The sequence below is a fragment of the Eptesicus fuscus genome, chromosome 21 (assembly GCF_027574615.1).
Source record: "Eptesicus fuscus isolate TK198812 chromosome 21, DD_ASM_mEF_20220401, whole genome shotgun sequence".
In the NCBI taxonomy this organism is placed as follows: domain Eukaryota; kingdom Metazoa; phylum Chordata; class Mammalia; order Chiroptera; family Vespertilionidae; genus Eptesicus; species Eptesicus fuscus.
This window is the reverse complement of record NC_072493.1, coordinates 29382340-29407983: the sequence shown is the minus strand read 5'-3', so window position 1 is coordinate 29407983 and position 25644 is coordinate 29382340. Positions and strand designations below refer to the sequence as shown.

Here is a 25644-nt window from a genome sequence, read left to right as displayed (position 1 = left end):
TTCTCATCATTAATGTTTCTATCTCTCCCTCTCCCTTCCTCTCTGAAATCAATAAAAATATATCTTTAAAAAAATAAAAATAAATAAATAAATAAGGGTTTAAACACATAACATAACATTGAAATTGGAAGGGGGTGGGGAACCACCCCAAAGACCATTTTGTTACTTCACATGGCATTGGGCAACTGTTGCTAGTAAGTTGCAAGCTCTATAGCTAGTCACTGATTGACACATCACTTTGAAATTTGTTCCCTTGTCAACAGTTTAACTCCAATAAAAGGTTGGTCTCAAATTATGGTGTTTGGACAACAATTAGCTAGGGTATGTTTGGTCAAAAAGACCTTGGTGGCAAGCCAGAAGTCCTTACACCTCCCTGGAGGGAACGCGGCTCCATCCACCGGGTCCGGTTGTAGATCTTGGACTGCGGACGGCGCCCTCTAGTGGTACCCACGCCGCTGCCGCCTTCCCCCTCTCCTCGCAGCTTCGGGGGAGGCTGGTCAGGCGGTGACTTTCTCTGGGGGCCGGGAACCCCTGGCCAGACGTGGGCTTGGCTGGAACATCACGTGGTGGCTCTGTTTCAGGCGGGACACTGCCAGGCGCCTGCTGCTTGACCTCTGTTTCAGTGAGGGACTTCAAGGCTAGACGGCATGGCCCTCCAGTTCATTGCGTGAAGGAGTTACACGAGTCCCAGTGAAAAGCAGACCCCAAATGGTTACATTATACCAGCTGTGAGGTTTCTAGGCGTGGGACACGGGACAGAAGGGAGACTCTACTCATTGCAAAGAAATCCTCACTTACGCGTCAGTGAGCCCAACGCACTTAAAACCCATGCCCCTTCGGCAGGTCGTCCTCAGTCCGGTCTCCACGAGGAACTGGCGTACGTTCTCGTGCTGGTCTCCCAGCAGCTGAATTACTCCTCCATGTTCTGGATGCTCAGTGACAGTCCCATGGCAGGCAAATTCCTTCTCAGAGGCCGTCACTGTCGTACGAGCTCTTGGACCCTCTCGTAAGGGTCTTCCTGCCGTTTCTCCGTTGAATTCTTTTTCTTTTCTTTTTTTTTGCAAATAAAGTCACTTTATTATGAGTTCACAACACCAAGAGAAGTTTTGGTTGTCACATCTAATAAAGAGATGACCACAACATCTGTAGAACAAGCAAATCCCTAAAGATACACATTTGAACATTTTTTTGAAATTTCCATGTTTATGGTCCAATATAAGACTCATTTCACCCTGGCCATTGCCTCAGTGTTTGCAGCTTTGGCTCAGACACGAAGGGTCAGGGGTTTGATCCCACTCAAGGGTGCTTATCGTTGAATTCTTATATGGATACAGTCCTCAGTGCCAGCGGGAAGCCGGTCATCCCCCTTTCTGGCATCAGCAAAAGGGTCGAAAGAGGGAAGGTTCTGGATAGCGGACATACCAGACGATCCCTTTTCTCCCTTTTCCTCGGTGGGAGAAGTCGGACGGGGGGTGGGGGTGGAGCGTCGGCAAGCGAGGGGGGCTCGAGGGGGAGGTGGCTGGCTCAGTCCCTGGGGGCTCAGCTTTGGTTTTGATGCAGCCCCACACTGGGTCCACGGCCCACTCGCTCACAGGGCAGGCCCTCTGTGTTCGAGCCGTGCTTGGGTCTCACAACAAGAGGAAACAAACGTGTATAAAGTACCTACTGTGTGCCAGGTACGGTGCTGGGGCTTGGCTGGTCTTTTAGTTGCAGGTTATAGGTGAGGAAACTCCAATTCGCAGAGGTCAAGTGACCTGCCCACGGCCACACAGCCAGAAGTGGAACCACTTCCGTTTGAACTCAGGCAGCCTGACTCCAAAGCCGGGCCTCTTCTCAACGGTACCGAGTGGCTTATTGCCGGGCAGGATCTTTTTTCAATTAAAAAAGTTCTTTAAGCCAAAACCGGTTTGGCTCAGTGGATAGAGCGTCTGGCCTGTGGACTGAAAGGTCCCCAGGTTCGATTCCGGTCAAGGGCATGTACCTGTGGTTGCGGGCACATCCCCAGTGGAGGGGCGTGCAGGAGGCAGCTGATCGATGTTTTCTCTCTCACCATCGATGTTTCTAGCTCTTTATCTCTCTCCCTCTCACTCTCTGTCAAAAAATCAATAAAAGGTATTAAAAAAAAAAAAAAGTTCTTTTAGCCAAAACCGGTTTGGCTCAGTGGATAGAGCGTCAGCCTGCAGGACTGAAAGGTCCCAGGTTTGATTCCGGTCAAGGGCATGGTACCTTGGTTGCGGGCACATCCTCACTGGTGGGGGCGTGCAGGAGGCAGCTGATCAGGGATGTTTCTCTCTCATCGATGTTTCTAGCTCTTTATCTCTCTCCCTTCCTCTCTGTCAAAAAATCAATGAAATATATTTTTAAAAAAAAAACACGTTTTTTTAATTGAAAAAGAAAAACACCCATAAACTTTACCACGAAGGGGTGGGGCTAGATTTTTAAAGGCAGAATAGCCTTTAGAGAATTCATTAAATTGTGCCACTGGAAGATAGAGACGCGAGGGCTCACTGGTTCCTAAGCACAGATTACTGGTGTTCAAGGCAGGGCCGAGTGTCAAGGTGGGACAGCGAGGGGCCCAGGGCGCAGCACTTAAGGTGGCGCTCACTCTCAGGTTGACCCCACACCTGCATGGCCGAGAGGGAGTGCCACCTTAAGTCCTGCACCCCAGGAGCCTTGGCCCAGCCCAGGTTCAAGGTCAAGGAGAAGTGAGATAGCTTGGCAGAGTCCCAGCCTGGGCAGGAAGAGATGATTCCGTCAGCAGTGGCACTTAGCTCAGGGACGTACAACGGGGCATAATTACTTCTCTTGGTGGTTGGGGCGGGGGTGGGAGGAGGGCAGGGAGGAGACTGAGGTCAGACAGACGCCCGGCACACACAAACGCTGCTACAGACAAGGTTCTGAGGGAGGGGACAGGTGCCCCGGTGGGTGGGGGCGTTCCCAGGATGGGCTGCCTTTCCGGGGAAGTGATGTTAACAAGCTGGCCAGCCCCTCCTCAGAGGCCTGCCCCCCCCCCCCCCCCCCCCCCCCCCCCCCCCCCGCAAGCTTCTAAATTGTCACAATCCACCGGCTTCCCTTGTTCCTTAAGCTCTGAGGGTGGGGAGTTGGGGGGGGGGTGGCTGCTCTGTGTCATTATTGGCCCATGATCCTCAGTGTCTCCATGCCATCTTTTTGGTTCTCAGTACCTGGTCAACAGTTTTTTACATCGCGTTCTCTCTGAGAACCGGCCTGCGTCCTGTCTCCTGGCGGGGCTCATGACACAGATGACCAGTGGTCAGCCGGGCAAAGAGCAGCAGGCAGCGCAGCCCGGGCAGAGGCTGGAGGGAGCCAGGCGCATTCCAGGAGCCGGGCCAGTGGAGCTGGAGGGACGGAGTGGGTGGCAGGTGGAATAAGGCGAGGCCGGGCAGGTCAGCGCTGTCGGCCACGGCCACGGCGGAGTCGGAAAGGGCTCCCGAGGGCCACGGGAGCCGCGGGATGTAGAGGGACTGAGGGAAGCGATCTGGTTTTATGTTCCTAAAGGTTGCCTTGGCTCCCGGGAGCCTAGCTTGTTGGAGGGGGCAGGAGCAGGTGTTGGGAAGATGTGGGGGGCAATGAGAAGGTGATTAGTGTTGGGGAGCGGATGACCTCACAGAGCAGTTCACGCAGGGGGGGCCCCTCAGGCAGTGAGGCCCAGCCTGCATGTGGGAACCCCGGACCAGCATTCCTGCAGTTCCCCTCGTGAGTCTTACCTGCTTTGAGCAGAACCTTGGGGTCCTTTCGGGATTTTATTTTTCGTTGAGAACAGCGACAAGAAAGAGAACTGTTTGCCCCCAGGCTTCCCCTGGGGTGCCTGTGCCATTCTTCTCCAAATAATGTGTATTCGTAACAAACATATTTGTAATGATTTCAGAGGTGAAGGGAGAGGGAAAGAGAGAGATAGAAACATCAACAATAAGATAGAATCATTGATCGGCTGCCTCCTACTAGGGATCAAGTCCGTAACCCAGGCATGTGCCCCAACTGGAAATTGAACCGTGACCTCCTGGTTCATAGGTAGACTGCTCAACCACTGAGCCACACCAGCCAGGCATCCAAATAATATTTTTAAGTACATTTTAAAAAATCAGAAAAGTCTTGAGTAAGCCAGTTATATTGAATACCGTTATCAAAATATAAAAATCCAAATCTGTGATACAATACCTGTGCTTGTTATTAGCACATTTGATCCTCAGAGCTGACAGGAAGTCTGATAACATTAGACTTTCCGAGTAGTGATGAGAGTCAGTGATGTGTTGAGATACCTGCTACGACCACAATGTGACGTGGACACATCTGAGACTCCTGTGGTGGGGAAGCCATAGGTCCCGCTGACACGCCTGCATTTAGCTGCCTACAGATACAATGGAAGGAAATGATAAATTTCAGTTAAAAGTGCAAATAAAGGTGTAATGTTGCTCAGCCAATTGAGTTCTGAATAACAAGAGAGGTTCAGCATGAAAACTCGCCATTCACTGTAGCACACGCCTTTCAGTATGTGTACTGTGTTATATTTAAAATTTTTATAACTACAATCCTATATAATAAAGAGGTGATATGCAAATTAACCCTCACACCCTCACAAGATGGCTGCCTATGACCAGGCCAACAGGGAGGGTTAGTGAGGGATGACCAAACGACTGAGCAGCAGGCTGCGTGGGGCGACCAGGCTGGCGGGGGCGGTGTTTAGGGGTGATCAGGCCAGCACGTGAAGGCAGTGAGGGGCAATCAGGCCAGCAGCGGGGATAGTTAGGGATGACCAGGCAGGCATGCAGGTAAGCGATTAGGAGCCAGCAGGATTGTGAGAGGGGTCCTGGATTGAAGAGGGTGCAGGCTGGGCTGAGGGGACTCCCCCCCATGCATGAATTTCATGCACCGGGCCTCTAGTTTTAAATAAAAAATAAAACAACACAGTTGCAAAGATAATGTACAACTGTTATGCAGAGCATAGTGCCTGTTTTACAGGGACATGTGTCAGAGTTAACCATCTGTGTTAAATCCTAATATATAAAAACCCTGGGTCGTAACAACCAGTAAAGACCGAGACTCGACCAACCGGAAGTCAGCAGTGCCCCAGCACTGACTGCTGAGGGGACTGCAAATAAGAGCCAGAGAGAGGCCTGAAGAGAGAAGCAGGGACTGATCTGTTGCCTCTGTGGCAGCTTTTGATCAGCACTTGCTTCTTTCTTTTTCTCCCAGTCTGGCCAGCAGCCAGGCCTCCATTCCTCTCCAGGCCTCCACCAGTGCTGCTGATCAGCCCTGCCTTTCTGATCAGGCCCCGTTGATAGGCCCAGAGACGCTGACTGGCATAGGAACCAACCAATCAGAACCAAATGTGAGTGCTGTGAAGAACCAATGGCTGCCTAGGAGGCGGAGCTTTTGATGTTGATTGGCATAGGAACCGATCAATCAGAACCAAATGTGGGTGCTGTGAAGAACCAATGGCTGCCTAGGAGGTGGAGCTTCTGACGCTGACTGGCATAGAAACCGACCAATCAGAACCAAATGTGGTTGCTGTGGGGAGCCAATGGCTGCCTAGAAGGCGGAGCTTTTGACGCTGACTGGCATAGAATCCGACCAATCAGAACCAAATCGGGGTGCTGTGGGGAGCCAATTGCTGCCTAGGAGGCGGAGCTTTTGACACTGACTGGCATAGAAACCGACCAATCAGAACCAAATTGGCCAGCAGAGGAGGGCAGTTGGGGGCGAGATCAGGCCTGCAGGGGAGGGCAGTTGGGGGCAAGATCAGGCCAGCAGGAGAGGGCAGTTGGGGGCAACCAGGCTGGCAGGGGAGGGTAGTTAGGGGTGATCAGGCTGGCAGGCAGAGGCAGTTAGGGGTTATCAGGTAGGCAGGCAGGTGAGCAGTTAGGAGCCAGCAGTCCCAGATTGCGAAAGGGATGTCCAACTACTGCTTTATATGGGATTGTGCCTAAACCGGCAGTCGGACATCCCCCAAGGGGTCCCCAATTGGAGAGGGTGCAGGCTGGGCTGAGGGAACCCCCTCTCCATGCATGAATTTCATGCACTGGGCCTCTAGTAGTAGTAGTATTAGTAGTAATATTAATAATAGTAATAATAATAATAATAATAATAATAATTAGCTCTGGCCGGTGTGGCTCAATGGAGTGGGTGCTGTCCCATGCACCTAACGGTTGCCAGTTTGATTCCTGGTCAGAGCACATGCCTGGGTTGTGGGCTCGGGATGGGGTGTGCAGGAGGCAGTGGATGTTTCTCTCTCTCTCCCTCTCCCTCTCCCTTCCTCTCTCTCTCAAAATCAATAAAGAAAACATCTTTAAAAAAATTAAAAGAATTTTAATACATGGTCATACTTGTAAAAAATAAGGGTTCCCTTTTGGGAACCCCACAGCTGCGTGCTTGTCTCCTGGACTAGCGCCCAGAGCCGGCCGCTGAGGAGGGCGTGCGGATGGGGCCTCCCTTCCCGGGTTGGTCAGAGCACTTAGGAAATGTGAGGCTCGTGTTGACCTGGAGCTGTACAGGGAGACTCAGTTCATATCTGTGGGGATAGAAAATCTATTCTGTTGAGTATTTAAGAGGCTGTACATGTTTTCTTTTGTGTTTGGAGTCTTTGTACCTTTTTCATGTTCAGTACATCAATAAGCAAAGTTGAAGGGGGAAAAGGCATAATCCCCCCCCCCCCCGCCCCCCACCCCAGCTGTATTAATCAGCTCAGGCTGCCATAGCAAACCCCACAGGCTGTGTGTCTAGAACAACAGGCATTTCTTTCTCAGTTCTGGAAGCCCAAGGCCAAGGTGCCTGGTGAGGACCCACTCCCTGGTGAGCAGACAGCTGTCTTCTTGCTGTGGCCTCACATGGCCGCTAACCACCATAGGGGTCCACCCTCATGACCTCATCTAACCCTCATCACTGCCCAAAGGTCCCATCTTCAAATACCATCACGGGGCGGGGCGGGGTGGGGGAGCGGGTAGGGCTTCAACATATGTATTTAGAGTGGGACACAGACATTCAGTCCATTATACCTTCCAAGTTCATGGACCCCTTCAACCACAACCCCCAGGCTGAGAGCCCCTGCTCTAGTGCAGAGGGCCATGTTTGTTTATAAGAAAAATACTTTGATGAATTGCTTAGGGTGGAAGGTAAGACCCCACCCCACAGGCATGCTCAGGGTGCAGAGATGCACATTCATCCCTGCCAAGGTGAGGGGCTGTTGATAGGGAGACCCTTGGCTTCACTGAACACCTGAATGCACTTGGCTCTGGAGTCGCACTGCCTGGGCTCAGATCGCACGCCTCCACTTACTGGCCTCAGTTTACTCATCCACTCAATGGGGATAATAGTCCCTCCTGTGCAGAGCTGATGGGAAGATTAGTGGGCTAATCTCTATGGAGTGAGGAACATGGCCTGCATCCTGTGGACCTTCACTATCTAACCCCAGGGCCACCCTCCCTCCTTTGCTGGCGGTTTCCCACTTTCTGGGAGGGAGCCAGTGCTCACCCACTCTAGGTCCTTGTGTGATGGGTGCTGACTGTCCCTGACCCCCACAGCTCTAGGGGTGGTCCCTCACTCCCACCTAAGCCAGTGTCTAGATTCCATCGCCACTCACACCAGGGCTTGGGAATAGGCACCACCGATATAGGGTGTTGCAACAAAATGTGTACACACACTTGGAATCATCAGAAAGGCAGTGTTGATTAAAATACATTTCGTTTTCAAAATTGAGCTATCGGTGTTGGCGTGTGCATGCATTTGGGGGACACCCTGTACATTGAGCTGACGTGAAGTTGGGCTCGGGGCTTTCATGGAACTGGGAGCTCTTAACTCCTTTTGGATGGGAAGCTGGGAGAAAGGAAACTTGAAGCTTTTGTGAGAGAAAGCCTGCCTGAAGGCAAGCCCCCTCCCCCCCAAACAAAACAAAACAAAACAAAAAACAGAGGGGTGAGAAGGAGAAGAGAAGCCCTGACGACATTGAGAACCTGGATGCAGCCGTGACTGCAGCCCCGGACTTTGAGTTACACAAGCTGACCATTTCCAGTTTGAGTTGACTGTCCTCTCACTTGCAACCAAAAGAGTCCAATTTCACGGCAGCAGACTCCACCCACAGCAGTAAGGAGGGTGATGAGGGGTGACGACCAGGAGGCAAGTCTGGAACAGGAGCTGGGAAAGAACTGGTCGCTCTGAATAACGGCAGGAGACGGCATTTGAATTTTGAGAGGAGGAAAGAGGAGCCGAGACTGGGCACTGTGTGAAGGAAGGGAAGATGGAAGGGCTGCTGCTTCCACAACTAAAGTGTCTGATCTGAACCCCAACACTTATTGTGCATTTCAGGAAGAAAGCTGTGCAACGGAACCTTCCCCCCATTGTTCCATGACTGTTCGGTAAAGGATACAGGAATCATTCAATGCTTGTTGTGAATCAACATGTCAAACTCAAAGGCTAACATGGGCCGAATACACAAGGTTTAAGTTTATGTGGGCCGCATAAAAAGAAAAGCTTTAATTTTTCATAGAAACGTAGGTTTATTTCGACAGAGACATGCTGAATACAAAGGGCTGAAATAAATGAGTAATCGTTAACATAGAATAACAGAACATTTTAATAAAAATTAATATTTTTTTCTTGAACACTAACTTACCAGACACTGAATAACTGCACAAATTAATAAGCGTAACACAAATAAACCTATTTTTCTTGTTCTCCGAAAGCGAAATAGTTCCTGTTGCTTACATCAAACGAGTCAGTACAAGACTAATGACATGGCAATCGGCTGCTAAAATATTCGCTGCTAGTATTAGTGGAGAGAAATGGTGCGTCTGTGCATAAGGCGCATAAGGGAAATGAATGCAACACGATTATAGTAATCAGTCATGAGCGAACGTTGTAATTCATTAATAATTATGTGTAACAGGATATTGTAAAAATTAAGTTATGCAATTTTTATTAAAACATTTCTTACATACCGTTATATAGGCTGGGCCACAAAAATATTCATTGTGGGCCGTGTGTTTGACATGCTTGCTGTAAACGCACCCCAGCGGAGGGGCTGGGTTTTGTATCTGGGCCGCTGCAGGGCTGAACTGGAAGAGGTGTGTCCAGCTACAGGTGGTGGTGTGGGTTCCTTTTCGTCCTCCCTGACCCAACGCCAACGTGCCCAGCTGCGGTCTGGCATTCCTAGTCCTCTTCCCACTGATTGGACAGGATGGGCATGCGACTTGGTGCTGACCTAGAAGAAAGGGATAGCCACACAGATCTTCCTCTAAGTTCCAGTGACCCTCCGCGTTGCCACCAGATCTTTGCCTTTGACCTTCTGTCTCTCCCAGCTTAAATTTTGCTGAATTCCACCCAAAAACAAAACACGAAAAGCCAATAATGTATTCAAAATATTTAACAACCAGGATGACATGGGCACTGACCAATGAATGGCTAACTGGCCACAGACAACTGGCCATATGGTAAATACCAGATGGCTATCAACCCCATGTACACGCCCTGTTGTATGGACTGCTTCATGGGATACAGAGAAAATGATGCACACGTATTGCTTGCAAGGTAGGCAGCCGGGTAGGTCCTGTAGGAAAAAGCAGGTACATCTAGAATGCAAGGGTTTCACGGTGTCCCTGAGGCTCCGACCTTGGCGTCAGGATAGAATCAGGTGGGGGGTGAGGGGGAGGCGCTTTGTGTGGACTCTGATTCAGGGAATCCCGGTTAGCACGGGGGTGTGGGCCTTAACAGGGAGCCATAGGTTGAGAAGCTCTGCTTTCAGCCATCAGTTTGGAAGCTGACTTCAGCAGCCAGACCTTACTCTTGAGCTTCCTGCATGTGATACGATTTGACTGTCTGTCGGAATAAGAGAGCCTATTAAAAGGTGCTTCCTTCCTTTTTCTTCTTTACCGCTTAGAAGGGGGCAGGTGTCTCGAGGAGGAACAGGAGTGTGCTTCTGAGGCAACACGATGTCCCAGAATAAAGGACCTCATGACCCCTCGAAACTGAAACCGTAACAGTAAAGTGAATGACAGGATCCTAAAGAAACTTCTGCTAACTGCTCAAGTCGGTCAGAGAAAGTTGCAATTAATGGCTCCTTGGGGAAGTGTGGTCACAGACAAAGCCAGCCTTCTGGCTAAAGGGAGGTGGAAAGTGCTTTCAGGCCCCTTAGAGATGCGGCATCTGCTCCTAGGAGACGCCCTTGTACCACGTGAGGGCTGCGGCCTGGAAAGCCCCAGGCCCCTTCTGGCCTGGCCTCCTCCTCCCCAGCACCGGAACCATAACTCCCAGAAGACACCGAGGCCGGAAGCAGAAGCTCACTGGCGGATGTGGACATGCTGCATTCTGGGAGGTGTAGTCCACAGAAGCCTGGAGAGCATGTGAGTGGTGCATGCTGAGGAAGGCACTTTTCAAGTAGTCTTGAGACCCAGGCGATGGTGAGCTGGGTGCCTAAAGCCAAGGCAGGGGATTCACAGTTTTTGGGTTCTAGTGAATGTGTAGGGTTTGCTTTTGTCTCTCTGGACGCCCAGCACCCAAAGAGAGGGAAATAAAAGCTATACACATTCTGTGGTGGCAAGAAGATCTGAATTGGTATCCCTCACTCAAGGTCGACTTAAACTGGCCACTTTATCTCCCTGAGCCTCCGTTTCCTTATCTGTAAAATGGGCATATTAGTAATTCACACTTCACAGTCTTGATAACATCTGTCAAGCAACTAGCGAGTGCTTGATGCACCTAACTGCGCAACCAATCTCTTTTTGAATCATGGCGCCTTACAGAGCAAACAGATGTGCTTTGTGACAAAGAACAAGAATTCTGCTCCAGGAGAGCAGGTTGTCTTTGGAAGATAGGATTTCTCTCCAATTCCAGCCAAAACTCACAGGGGAAAATGTAAGGAAGTCTTGCATTACAGGCTCAGCAACAATGTATGACCTTGCCAACTAGGACACAGGGAATCGAAGTTAAAGTAAGACAAGCTTTTGGGGCCACAGTCCTCATACAGTAAGAATGGATATCCTGTAGAAAGGGCAATTTTTGGAGTTGCGGTGCCTCCACTTATCGGCATTTATCCTTCAGACACACTAGAATCTTCAAGATGACAGAAGATGAATATTTATTGTAGCACTGTTTGTAAAATAAATGATTGGAAATCATCTAGACATCTATGGATAGAAGACAAGTAAAATAACTTGTGGTATATCCATACGCTGGGATACTGTGTTGCCATGAAAAATAATGAGGTGTAACATTACCTATGTAACATTACCTAAATAATGAGGTGTGATGTTACCTATGCAACATTCCTGTAAAACATGTTTAACCTAAATCTACTGTGAAGAACATTTCAGAGAAATCCAAATTGAGGGTTATTTTGCAAAACTGGTATAGACACTCAAAAAATGTCAAGGTCATAAAAGAGAAAATAGGCTTGGAACTGTTCTTAATTAAAGGAGACTAAAGAGACATGGTCAGGAAATGCAAGGGGGTGAGCCTTAATTGGAGCGTGGGTTTTTATGAAGGACTTTTTAAGTAGATAGCAGGGGAAATTTGACAATGGGCTATATATATTAGATAATAGTATTGTACCACTATTGAGTTTCCTGAATGTGATCACTGTATTGTGGCCATGTAGGAGGATACCCTGCTTCCTAGGACTTACCTGCTGAAGTATTTAGGATCGAAATATTAACTCTTATTCGATTGTTTAGAAAAAAAAGAGAGAGAAGCAGATAAAGCAAATGTGGCATATAGTAATAATTGGTGAATCAAAGTTTTAAAATGTGGTTGTTCATTTTCCTATTCTCGCAATTCTTTACTAATACTGATAATTTTCAAAGTAAAAAGAATGGGCTCCATATCTCTATATATAAAAGCCTAAGTGACCGACCGTCTGACCGGTAGCTATGATGCTCAATGACCACCAGGGGGCAGATGCTCAATGCAGGAGCTGGTGAGCTGCGGTGACTTGGCAGCTGGGTTCTCCGGTGATGCACCCGGAACCAGAGAGGAGGGAGCCCACTTTCAGGGTATGTCACCCGAGAACCGCCCTCTCGCAATCCGGGACCCCTTGGGGGATGTCGGAGAGCTGGTTTCGGCCCGATCCCCACAGGCCAGGCCAAGGGACCCTCTAGTGTACCTCTAAAGGAAAAGCTTCAAAAACAGTGGTAATTTAAAAAACAAACAAACAAACAAACAAACAAAAAAAACAGTGCAGAGCCAAATGTTTAGAATGCTGCATTTTTGTGGAAATGCACAAAAGACTGACCCAGGAAGAAAACACAAGAAATAGGTGACGAAGGCTGCCTCTGGGGAGGGGAACTGGGTGGCCAAGTGTGTGTGTGTGTGTGTGTGTGTGTGTGTGTGTGTGTGTTGGGAAGGAGGCTCACTTCTCACACTCTTTCAGACCTTTTGAGTTTTGTATCATGTGCGTGTATAACCTACTCAGTAGATAAGAAAATAATAACTTTAAAGAAGACCATTTTTGGGAAAGCACTTGTGGTCAGAAAACCCCAGACTGGGCTCCCCGATTCCCCAGCTGTAGGCCGGACAACAAACCCAAAACAGAAGGAAGGAAAACCAGTTACTTTCACATCCTTTCCCACATCGGATCCTCATCACAGCCCAGCGAGCCAGGCAGGTTTGATGGGGCCCATTTCACAGATCAGGAACACAGGCCCGGGGAGTCTTGGCAGCCGGTCTAAAGTCACAGTGAGACACGGTCAGAGCTGGGATTAAAACTGAGTCCTTCTAGTGACCAGCCTGGCCTCTTCCACCCCGCAGGTGACTTCCCCTAGTGCCGAGGGCTGGAGGTGGCAGGAGAGGGCCCAGGGTGGAGGGCCAGGGTGGGGCTGACCTCCAGGTTCTGGTGCTCACGGACCTTCAGCCCTGCCGCCTCCCTGCTGCTGCTTTTACGGGGCTCTCCAGGCAGGAAACAGAAGTCGGTGCTGGGCGCCCGGAGCACGGGTTTGATTTACATGTTCATGCACAACTGGTTTGGGGTTTACTGGGGGGGCCAGGAGCTAACTCAGCCAAAGAACCTCTTCCCTCAGCTCATCTGGGCTGCTTTTTAGCATCTCTCTAATCTTACATCTTAACGTGCTCTTTTTAATTTAAAAAAAAAAATTAAACTCTTAGATGGATGTTGTTTCCAATTCAAACAGGAAAGTATTTAGAGGGCAATTTGATATTTCTGTCAAAAGTTAAATTACACAGATATGTTTTGGTATGTGATTCAGCATTTACAATGACACATACTTTTTTCCCCCTGTGAATACACTCACCCAAGTTTTCAAAGATGCATGCGCAAAGACGCGTGGCTTATAAGAGAAAGACACAGACCCGTGGAGCAATGGCATGGTTCACGCTCTGGGCTCCATCCACACAAGGCAATGCAAAGTGCTATGGCTGATACGTATATGTTTGTTGGATTTGCTGACCTAGAAGGATGTCCACAGTATGTTAAGTAAAAAAACAAAAACAAAACAAAAAAAAACAAGAAGACCAGAGCGCGGCAGTTGGAAGCTGGTGGGGCAGAGCCACGATGTTCGGTATCGAGGGCCTTCGATGGACCGCGAGGAGATGACACGGCAGATGCGCGAGGACGTGCTCTCCTCCGTACGGAACCTCCTCATCCATGTGGCCCTACCTCAAGTCACTCCTTTCATCTTAAAGAAACTGGACAGCATAGACAGGTTGGACCTCACATGTGAATGCAGGGTATGAAGAATCCAGGTACAGTGTCTGCTCCGCAAAGGAATAGGCCCAGAAGGATGGAAGAGACTCTTTGATTGAATGGACATAAAACTTCCACTTGTTAAGAACGAGTTTGGTCGTGGTAACTGACCTTCATAGCTGAAACAGAAAACTGCTTGGGAAACATGAGAGACGTTTCTTTTTTCTTTCTTTCTTTCTTTTTTTTTTTTTTTATAGCAAAGATGGAGATTTGTTGAAGAACAAGTACAGACTCCACATAGGGAGGGAGAAGAGTCCCCGAGAGATGTTTATTGTGCCTTTGATGCTCAGCCTCCGTGAACACTGGTGTAATTGTAAATAATCTCAAACTCCGTTTTCCACAAGTGTGCATGACATAAGGGAATGCACCTGCAGTGGCCCTGTCGTGTCGGTCATTTCTGTTGACCTTTGGACTTCTGTCCGGAGTATATTCGTTGAAGTGCGCCTATGATTAGTTGTGTTTTTCGGGAGCCAGCACACAACCACAACAACATTTAAGCACAGGGCCTTTAGTCTATATTTTTAATAAATGTGCCGATTAAGAAAAAGGATCCGATTAAAAATGAGCTATCAGGCCGAAACCGGTTTGGCTCAGTGGATGGAGCGTCGGCCTGCGGACTCAGGGGTCCCAGGTTCAATTCCGGTCAAGGGCATGTACCTTGGTTGCGGGCGCGTCCCCAGTGGGGGGTGTGCAGGAGGCAGCTGATCGATGTTTCTAACTCTCTATCCCTCTCTCTTCCTCTCTGTAAAAAATCAATAAAATATATTTAAAAAAAAAAGAGCTATCAGCATATATTTACATAGAGACATATGTTTGAGCAAACTTAGAAAACTATTCCTGAAGTTAGATAGAATATCATTTGACTAGAATGTCAAAATAGTACTTTATTTTCATTTCTCTGAAGATTACTGAGGCTGACCATTTTTCTCTTAAGTTGGCCGATGTGTGAATTGCTGAAGTACTTGCTGAACCTTGGTCTTTTGTCACACATAAGTGGTGTAAAATCCTGGCACCGTGTCTCACAATAAGAGTTTCTATTTAGATTTCCGATGCTTCCTTTCCGAGGGTATTTAGGAAAAGAGGTTTCTGAGCGTAAAGCAGAGAACACCTCAGACTTAATGTAATGAATTATCCTGTGAGATGAAGGGCTCTGAAAAGTAAGGAAGTTTCCTGCTAAAAGCATCACTCCCATTCCTTCCCTTCTTTTAAATCTAGGATGTTCTTACTATACTAATAAAAGGGTAATATGCTAATTAGACCGGGAAACCAGACATCTTCCTAATTCCTTCTGGACAAAGCCATGGTGGTGGGGGCCGAGGCAGAGGTGGTTAGGGGCGATCAGGCCAGCAGGGGAGGGCAGTTGGGGGCCATGAGGCCAGCAGGGGAGCAGTTAGGCAGCGATCAAGCTGGTAGGCAGGCAAGTGGTTAGGAGCCAGCGGTCCCAGATTGCGAGAGGGATGTCCGCCTGCCGGTCTCCAATCCAGGTCTCCTGAGGGGTCCTGGATTGGAGAGGGTGCAGGCCTAGCTGAGGGATTCGCCCCCGCCCCCCGCCCACCCCATGCACGAATTTTGTGCACAGGGCCTCTAGTCCTATATCATAAAACCCTAATATGCAAATCGACCAAATGACGGAACGACTGGTCGCTATGATGCACACTGACCACCAGGAGGCAGACGCTCAATGCAGGAGCTGCCCCCTGGTGGTCAGTGTGCTCCACAGGGGGAGCACCACTCAGCCAGAAGCCGGGCTCACGGACGTCCCTCGAGGGGTCCCAGACTGCAAGAGGGAGCATGCCAGGCTGAGGGACATCCCCGCACCCCCCCCCCCCCCCCAGTGCACCAATGTCATGCACCGGGCCTCTAGTAAAGTATATTGTTTGGTTCTCGGCGAACAGTTTGAAAGTGGAGATGGATGTGTGAAAGAGGGGGCAGTGATGGGAACTGGGGATTGACCGCCAATTCAAGGACACAGGATTCCAGGGGGCACCCCCTCGCAGGGCCCCACCCCAGGCATTTACCTCACTGCACTGGGGTCCCAGCCCTGTTGCCTTGCTTCTTACTGACAGAACAGAAGATCTGTAAACAGCTCCTGCACCGTATGCTGGAGTGCGATGGATATTTCTGCAGAACTAGACTCAGGACGGTGGCGGCAGCAGACACAGCAATTCTGCATCCAGGGCAAGGCAGCGGAGTTGGGGCTCAGCCCCTGAGCCAGTGTCTGGACTCCTGTGCTGTGTGGTGTGGCGTGTTGGCGGTGCCTCCTCGGGACGTGTTTGGTACTGGGCTGTGCTAGCGGAGAGGGTTCAGAGCGGACCCCGGGAGAGATGGGGATCCTCCATGTTTGTCTTGAAGATTTTTCTGATTCTCTCTCCATTTGTGGCAACAGCATGGCCGGTTATCTCTGGACATAGCCTGGGCCTGGCTCCCTCCTGCTGCTAAGCCCTTCCCAGTGGAGCCTGCCAGCCCCGGGTCCAGCCTCCCAGAGAAGGGAGGCAGCCAGTGGGCCCCGGGGTCCTCAGAGAGGCCCCTAAAATAACAATAGCTGTTGCTTTAAACAAATATATTTTTATTGATTCCAGAGAGGAAGGGAGAGGGGGAGAGAGATAGAAACATCAGTGATGAGTGAGAGGATCATGGATCAGCTGCCTCCTGCACGACCCCACACTGGGGATCAAGCCTGCAACCCGGCCATGTGCTCTGACCTCCTGGGAATCGAACCGTGACCTCCTGGTACAGAGGTCGATGCTCAACCACTGAGCCACACCAGCCGGGCAACTGCTATTTTTGAAACTCCTATTGCACACCAGGCATTGCACTTAGCACTGTGCATCCAACACCTCACTGAATTCTCACCGCAACCTTTAGAGGTAGGGACTCTTGTTTTTTTTTTTTTTTTTTTGTTTGTTTGTTTATTTATTTATTTATTTATTTATTTATTTATTTATTTATTTTTAAATGAATCTTTATTGTTCAGATTACAATTGTTTCTCCTTTTTCCCCACATATCTCCCCACCATCCAGTTCCCACCCCCCCTCTGCCCTTACCTCCCCCCCCCCCGCTGTCCTTATCCATAGGTGTATGATTTTTGTCCAGTCTCTTCCCATACTCCCCACACAGACACCCCTTTCCCCCTGAGAATTATCAATCCACTCCCATTCTATGCCTCTGATTCTAATAAGTTTACCAGTTTATTCTGTTCCTCAGATTTTTAATTCACTTGACTTTTAGATTCACTTGTTGTTAGATATGTATTTGTTGTTCATAATTTTTATCTTTCTTCTTCTTTTTCCTCTTTTTAAGGAATACCTTTCAGCATTTCATATAATGCTGGTTTGGTGGTGATGAACTCCTTTAGCTTTTTCTTATCTGTGAAGGTCTTTATCTGCCCTTCAATTCTGAATGATAACTTTGCTGGGTAGAGTAGTCTTGGTTGTAGGTTCCTGTTATTCATCACTTTGAATATTTCTTGCCACTCCCGTCTGGCCTGCATGGTTTCTGTTGAGAAATTAGCTGATAATCGTATGGGAGCTCCCTTGTAGGTAACTAACTGTTTTTCTCTTGCTGCTTGTAAGATTCTCTCTTTGTCTTTTGCTCTTGGCATTTTAATTATGATGTGTCTTGGTGTGGTCCTCTTTGGATTCCTTTTGTTTGGGGTTCTGTGCGCTTCCTGGACTTGTAAGTCTATTTCTTTCATCAGGTGGGGGAAGTTTTCGTTCATTATTTCTTCAAATAGGTTTTCAGCATCTTGCTCTCTCTCTTCTTCTGGTACCCCCATAATTCTGATGTTGGTTCGCTTGAAGTTGTCCCAGAGGCTTCTTACACTATCTTCAACTTTCTGAATTCTCTTCTCTTCATGCTTCTCTGGAGGAGTCTCCTTGGCCTCTTTGTATTTCAAATCTTTGAGTTGATTCTTGCAATCCTCTAGACTGCTTTTGGGTCTCTGTATAATATTTTTTATCTCAGTCAGTGTATGTTTAATTTCTAGTTGGTCCTCATGGAATTTATCGGCCTTTTCCATGAAATTCTTGAAAAACCTTATAACCGTGGTTTTGAACTCTATGTCCAATCGCTTGTTTTCCTCCATTTCTTTGGTTTGTGATCTGTTTCCTTGCCTTCTCATATTCTCTGCTTCCCTGAGTTGGTAGGGTAGTTTTGTGTACTAGGTGTCCTATTGGTTCAACGGGTCAGCCTCCCAGTTACTTGAGGTGGACACTCTTGGTGTACCCTTGTGTACTGTGTCCCCCCCAGCAGGAGCTACAGCAAGGGCTAGTTTTCTCCTCCTTTGCTTGGGCGGTTTTGGAGCAGTCTGACTGGAGCTGCAGTTGGTTAAGCTGCCACAGAACAGGCCTTTTATATGTAAAAGCCGCTGTGTGGAGCCTGGGCGGGTTTGTAGAATGTGTGGGGCGGGGCCTCAGGGCTGGGCGGGGTCTCAGGGCGTCACTAGGCTGGGGCGTGGCCAACAGCGATGGCTGCCGTCAGCCGTCTCTGCCTTTCCCGTTTACAAGTCCCTGCGCCCCACGGACCAGCGCAGTAAACAATGATTGCTGGGCGCACCACCGCAAAAAAGTCACTCTCACTTTCCGACCCGATGGCCGAGAGTCCAGCTTCTCCCCGTAGGTGTCTGGGTCCCCCGAGTGTCCCCAGAAACTGGATTTCAGTGATCGGGAGCTTGTCTCCCTGCGGGTTGAAGAAAAGCCGCGCACCCAGCCGCCCGCCGCCGGCCCGATTCACGTGCCTCCGTACCTCAGCTTTTCAGCGATTGTGCTCCTTTCTGTTCTTAGTTGTCAGTCTTCCACTCAGCCAGCTTTCCCGTGGTTCTGGGTGGTAGACGTTTTTGTCTTTTAGTTGTGTTTTTGAAATTGTTGTGTGAGGCAGCAGATTAGTTGTTTAACTATGCCGCCATCTTGGTTCCTCCCTATTTTCTTAATCTAGAGGTAGGGACTCTTGTTATCTCCATGTTGCAGATGAGGAAACGGGGCCCGGAGGAGGGACGCAGCCTGTCCCTGACTACCGAGCTAACATGCAGCAGGGCCAGGATTTGAACCCAAGACTCCAGAGGGCCTTCTTACCATGAGACTCCACTCCTGGTACCTCATGGCCTCTGGGCCTGCTGAGTGCCGGCCCCTGGACCTTGGGGTTCCCCAGGACGGAGGCCTCAGAATTGTAGAGTGTTTTCAGGACGGCCCTGTGAGGTTCAAGTAGGTTCCGTCTTCCCCGGTGGGAGGTTCCAAGAAGCACAGGGCCAGTCGTCCCCCTTTCCCCCAAGGGGGAGGGGGGCAGTGTGGGTTGGGACACGTCCTCTTTTAAGGTTCTCTCTCGCTGCTTCTGACCACTTCCTCTTTTCCCTGGGGCGGAGGCAGCTGTGGCCGCACTCATGGCAGCCGTCCAGGCCGAGGCTGGGGCGGCCTCGGACGCTCCTGAGAGGGCTCCCCAGCTGGGCCCAAGGCACTTCTCCACCTCAGCTCCCATCCCCTCCTCCCAAGGGCCTCCCCAGAGCCAGAGCGGGGTGGGGTGGGGTGCGGCTAGCAGGCCCCTCCAACTCTCTCTCAGCCAAACAGCAAACACCGACCCTGGGGCTCCACATGGGCTGAATCTGCTTCCAGCAACTTCCACGGAGGATGGGGCCCAAGTCCAGGACCTCTGCCCAAACAGCCAGACCCCTCAGGACGCCCAGGGAGGCAAGAACCCCAGCCCTGGGCGGGAGCCCAAGCCCAGCCCTGGGCACCTCAGCAATGAATGCCTGTGGGGCCTGGGAAGAGGATGCGCATTGAAAGATGCAGGTTCCAGGCCTGGCTCTGCCACTTGTCAGCTGGGGGCCTTTGGCAGGTGGCTTTTCTTCCCGGGGCCTCAGTTTTCTCATCTGTGCAATGGACATAAGTAATAACATCTCTAAGGGTTTTGGTAAAAAAAAAAAAAATGAGGTGCTACATGTACTGTCCTAAGCACAGAGCTGGGACAGAGCACCTGCTTAATAATAGCGTTAGCTGTGCCGAAACCGGTTTGGCTCAGTGGATAGAGCGTCGGCCTGCGGACTGAAGGGTCGCAGGTTCGATTCCGGTCAAGGGCATGTACCTTGGTTGCAGGCACATCCCCAGTAGGGGGTGTGCAGGAGGCAGCTGATCGATGTTTCTCTCTCATCGATGTTTCTAACTCTCTATCCCTCTCCCTTCCTCTCTGTAATAAAATCAATAAAATATATTTTTTAAAAAATAGCGTTAGCTATTAACAGGCAGAGCCTGCAGTGACCTGAGCCCCTCAGGATCGCCCCTCCCCCCTCCCACAACCCCTCTGAGGAAAGCCAGTCACAGTCACCAGGTCTGCTCCCAGCCGCTGTCCTGTCTCCGCCCGCACCTGTCCCAGCAGCCCCGGCTTCCTGCCTGCCGCAGGGATGGCCCTCGAGCTCGGGCTGACAAGTAACACCACTTTCCTTCGTGTGTAGCCTCTCAGCCCTGGCTGGCCCGTTGGGTACAATGTCAGTGTCAGTCACTGCTGGGGTGTGCCCAGCCCAGTGCTGTGCCCAAGCCCCGGCCTTGGCTTTTGTTGTGAGATACACATAACGTAAAAGGAACCATCTCGACCGTGTCGACGTGTACACCTAAGTGTACATTCACATTGTTGTGCAACCACCACCACCATCTCCAGACTTTTCTCATCTTCCCAAACTGAAACTCTGGCCCCATTAAACACTAGCTTCCCCTCTCCCCTACCCCCAGCTCCTGCCACCCACCACCCTGTCTGTCTCTAGGAATCTGGCGACCCGACCTGCCTCATATAAGCGGAATCATACAGGACTGGTCTTTATAGGATGGGCTCATTTAGCATAAGGCCCTCAAGGTTTATCCATGCCGTAGCAGATGTCAGAATTTCCTTCCTTTGTATGGTTGGGTAGCAGTCCGTTGTATGTATGGACCACATTGTGCTTATCCATCCCTCCGTCAGGGGACATGTCGGTGCTCCCACAGCTTAGCTTTTGTGAATAACGCTGCTGTGTGCGCGGGGGTGCAGAAACCTGTTCGCACCCCTGCTCTCGGTGTTTTGGGTGTGTACCCAGAAGTGGGGTTGCTGGATCACTTGTTTGATGTTGAGGAATTGCCCCATGTCCTGAGGTTTGCAGGGAGACCCAAGCACGGGGGAAGCCCCTCTGGCCATAGACAGGGAGGTATGGATCAGGAGCTAGACACTGTGGGTTCAGATCCCGGCAGAGCCCAGCGGTGTGACCGTGGGCAAGTCGCTGACCTTCTCTGTGCTTCAGTTTCCTTAGCGGTGCCTGGGCGTGAGAGCAGCACCGCCTGCCTCGGGGCTGTGGCGATAAGTAGAGAATTGACGTAGCCGGCGCCTGGCACCAGGAAGCGCTGGTAACTGGTTGCACCTGTGTTCTTGCTGCGCTCTGACCCCGAAATCACCACCCCTCCATGGAGCATCCCTTTGGAGCCCCCCCAGTCCCTCCCCAGGACTCAGGTCTCTTTCCCCCCCTCTTTCGGTTCTCTGGGAATCTCTCTCCATCTGGAGGGAGTTCCTCTTGCCCCGTCCATGGCTTAAGCTTTTGACCACAAAATCCAGGAAGTGATGCCTTCTACCAACTCTAGGAGGGCTGGAGCCGGGGCCGGAGGAGAAACGGAGGACGCTGACTAGCAGGCTGGCCGGCTCTGGCAGGAGGAGCCCAATTCTTTCCTTTGACCTTGAGCACCCTGTCCTTGATGACTGGGCCAGTCCGGCCGAGTGATGGAGGGATGAGGGGGGTGGGTGACTGAGGACAGGCCACAGCCTTGATGGCAGGGAGGGGAGAGGCGCTCTGGGCCAGGGTGAAAGGGGCTGGCGCTGGTGCTGGCGCTCACCTTGAGGAGAGTTAGCTGGAGGGCTCGGGTAGGAGGGGTGGCTGCCGAGAGGAGATGACCCCGGTCCCTGAAGCAGAAGCCAGCGCTCCAGGCTGGGCCACCTCTGGAGGCAGCTGGGCAGGTGTGAGGGTGCTGCCCGGCCCGCTTGCCTGGCCTGGGTCCCCATCCCAGACCTGCTTCTGCTGGCCTGCGGCGATCCCAGGGGACGGTGGAGGCTGAGCCGGCAGGTGAGGACAATGGTCCTTGGGGACCATGCCTGGGGGCGGACCTGGGGGGTCCCGGTCCTTGGGACCCACTTCTATGGTTGCCATCTCCCCACCTGTGACAGGAGGGGACAGGGAAGCCTCTGGAACTGCCCCCCCTTCCTTTTCTATTCCTTTCCCATTGGGGTTTCCTCTGCTTTCACCTCAGACCAGGTGGTAGGTGAATGGAAATTCACAAAGTAATGCACATCCCTTCACAGCTCGTCACCGAGGACCTGGTAAGGGTCGGCACTCGGACTTAGCCTGGCCCTCGGCGGAGCTCACTGACCGGGTCCCTCCTTCTCCCCAGCACTGTCCAGGCCGGGCCGTCTGACCTATTTGGGGGGATGCCCCGGGGGCACTAACACCTGCTCTGGGTGTGGCCTGGGGTATGTCCTGGAGGTCAAGTAGGATCACATGTTGTCAAAAATGCCTGGCCCCTGTACTTATGAAAACAATTCTTTCCATTGTTACTTTTTATTTTTAAAATAATTATAATGGAAAAAGGGAGGACACCATTTAAAATACACTCACTGAACACCTGCTGCGCCCCAGGCACTGCAGGGTGGGAATTCCGCCCCGGGAGTCTAGCTGACTTCCTCAGCCCCGATCAGAAGGGTGACCCTCACAAAGGTCACCACCCCAGGGACAGCACAAAGTGGGGGAACTGTAGAAGAAGAAGAAATCAGCTGTGTGTCCTTAGGAAAATTGCCTGGCCTCTCTGAGCCCCTGTTCCCTGGTCTGTAAAGTGAGGTTAGAAATCCCCCTCCCTCTTCTGTTGGGTGAGGGGGTCAGATAGGATAAAACGTGTGGTCAGTCTTAGCCAACCGGACAACTTGCCACGGCCCCTCTGCCTTTCAGGCAGAGCCTGACGGGATAGCAGTGATGTGTGTTGCTTGGTGTCGTTATAGCCAGCATTTGTGGAATGCTTACTACATGCCAGTCACTCGCTTAAGTGACTTGTAAAGTTATCTCCTTGAATCCTCACAACAAATTTAGGAGGCAGCTACTATTGTTAGCATTCCCATTTTATAGATGAGGAAACTGAGGCACAGAGAGGTTAAGTATTTTGCCCAAGGTCACCCAGCGAAGGAGCCAAGCCTAGACTTCAGCCCAGGTGCTCCTGAAGCCAGAGCCTGTGCTGGTGACCACGCCATATACGGTCCCCGAGCAGGGGAGGACGGAGAGCCAGCGGGGGAAAGGAAGCCGAGTCCCAGGTTCCCATGGAACGTTCATTAATGTTGGTGTTGAAGAGTCGGACTTCATGAGGAGGGTGCCACTGGCCCTCTTTATAGACGAGGACCCGGGAGCACAGAGATGAGGGGAGTGGCCCAGGCGAGGGAGGGAGCTGCACGTCGGACCAGCTGCGTCCACTGCAGCGTCGTTCTTTCAGCAGCCGGCACCTTGTCTTGCTTCCTTGGCAGTTCATTCCAAGTCTGATCCGTCTCGGGAACCCTGGGACCTGGGACAGACACACAGGCGTCTACACACGTTTTCTGAAATCCTGTGAGACATCCCAGTCGTTCCCACTTGCTGCTACTTTGGGCGCGGGAGAGGAAGTGTGGTAGGAAGTGTAGTGACCTCGCATCTTTCCGTGCATGGCTGGCTGCGGAGCCTGAACCGTGCTCAAATGGAGAGTTCAGAAAAGAGTCACGTCGGCGTAGTTGCATCTCCTTTATCTGGGTGACTGAAAAAAGAAAGTTCTAAGAGGGACCCGAATTGAAAAATTCTATTATCCATCCATTTTCCTTCCCTCCCTCCCTCTCTTCCATTCTTCCTTTCATCCACCAATCATCCTACCCACCTATCATCCATCCATCCATCCATCCATCCATCCATCCATCCATCCATCCATCCACCCATCCATCCATTCCTCCCTTTAGAAATCTCTGTTAGGGATCTGTTGCTTCCTGACCCCCAGACTTATGGTTTGAACAACAACACCATTTATCATCTCATGGTTCCCGTGGGTCAGGAACTCAGGAGCAGCCTCAGCCCTCTCCACTCGAGCCTCTCCAGGGGCCGCTCGGGCCCTCACACATGGTGGCTGACTTCCCCCAGAGCCACCCAAGGAACCAGAGCAGAAGCTGCAAAGCCTTTCCTAACCTGGCCGTACACAGCACACACTGCCCTCCTCCGGGATTCCGTCCGTCACAGAGTCAGCCCCTGTTTGGTTGGAGGAGGCAACACAAGGGCCTAAATACCCAGAGACGAGGATCACTGGGGGCCGCCTGGGAGGTGGGCTACCTCCACCCATCCCTCCAGCCAGCCAGTGCTTGCCATAGGTGCATCCGGTCACTCAACATACATTTGTTGGGGCTCGTTTTGTGCCTGGCCCTGAAAACAAATCTCACACACACATACACTCACACACAGATAGACCTCAAACAGAAAAGAGGAAGTCTCAGAGAAAGGCATTGTTTGACATTTTCCTCTAGTTCTTTTTTTTTTAAATTTTAGTGTCTTTATTGAGATAGAATTTACACACTATTCACCCATTTAAATGATTCAGTGGCTTTTAGGTGTATTCACAGAATTGTGAAACCAGCACCACAATTTAAAACGTTTTGTCACTCCAGACAGAAACCCCGTACCCAACAAGCAGTCACTCCCCATTTCCCTAACTACCTTTAATCCCAAATTTATTTCCGGTCTATACAGATTTGCTTATTCTGAACATTTTATGTAAGTAGAATGAGACACTATGTGGCTTTCTGTGACCGGCTTCATATTTTCAAGGCTCATCCATGTTGTAGCGTGTGTCATGCCTCGTTCCTTTTCATTGCTGACTATATCCCATTGGATGGAGGGAGCACATTTTGCTTATCTGCCCATCAGTTGATGTGCATCTGGGTTGTTTCCACCTTTTGGCTGTTATGAATAATGCCCCTATTAATATTCTTGTGCAAGTTTTTGTGTGGACACATGTTTTTAACTCTCTTGGGTGTACACCTGGTGGTGGAATGGCTGAGTCAGATAACAACTCTGTGTTTAACTTTTTGAGGAACCGCCTGATGATGTTCCAAAGCAGCTGCCCCATCTTCCATTCCCACCAGCAGCGCACGAGGGCCCGATTTCCCGTTCATCCTGTGAACACTCGTCCTTGTCTGTCCTGTCTTCGCCATCCCAGTGGGTGTGAAGGGGGATCTCATGTGCTTTCAGTTTGCATTTCCCAGACGGCTGATGACGGGCAGTCAGCTCAGGAGCCTCTTCCCATGTGCTTATTGCCCATTGGGATACCTTCTTTGGAAAAATGGCTGTTTGGATTTTTGCTCACTTTTAAATTGGGTTATTCATCTTATTATTGAGTTATGGGACTTCTTTATATATTCTAGATACAAGTCTCCTATCAGATATGGGATTTTCAAATATCTCCTCCCATTCTGTGGGCTCCAATTCTTTTTCCTTGTATCATTTTTTTTTCCTGATTATTTGAGTATATACAGCCTCATGCTGAGATATTTGGGGGGGAAAAAAGCAGAAATCTTTTGAAAAATAGCCACCCAGAGACCACCATGATTAGTATTTAATCCTGTTTCCTACTTCTTTGTCCTTTTAATTATTTATTTTAAAAATTTTATTGATGTTTAGTGAGAGAGGAAGGAAGAGGGAGAGAGAAAGAGAAACATCAATGTTAGTGCAGAACATCGATTGGCTGTCTCCTGCACGCCCCCTGCTGGGAATCGAACCAGCAACCTTTTGGTGCAAGGGACCATGCCCAACCAATAGCCAGTGCTCTTTTTCCTTTTTAATTAATTCATTTATGAATTTATTTTATTGACAGGTAATATTTATAAAGGTACAGCATTCTAAAGGTTTACAATAAATCTGCCCCGAGCCCCAGCTGCCCAAACTCCTCCTGAA

At 50.2% G+C, this 25644-nt stretch overlaps 1 pseudogene; it reads right to left on the bottom strand.

The window, feature by feature from the left end:
- Positions 1-819: 819 nt before the first annotated feature.
- LOC103284402 (eukaryotic translation initiation factor 1-like) lies at positions 820-1420 on the bottom strand (annotated as a pseudogene).
- Between the last annotated feature and the right edge of the window lie 24224 nt (positions 1421-25644).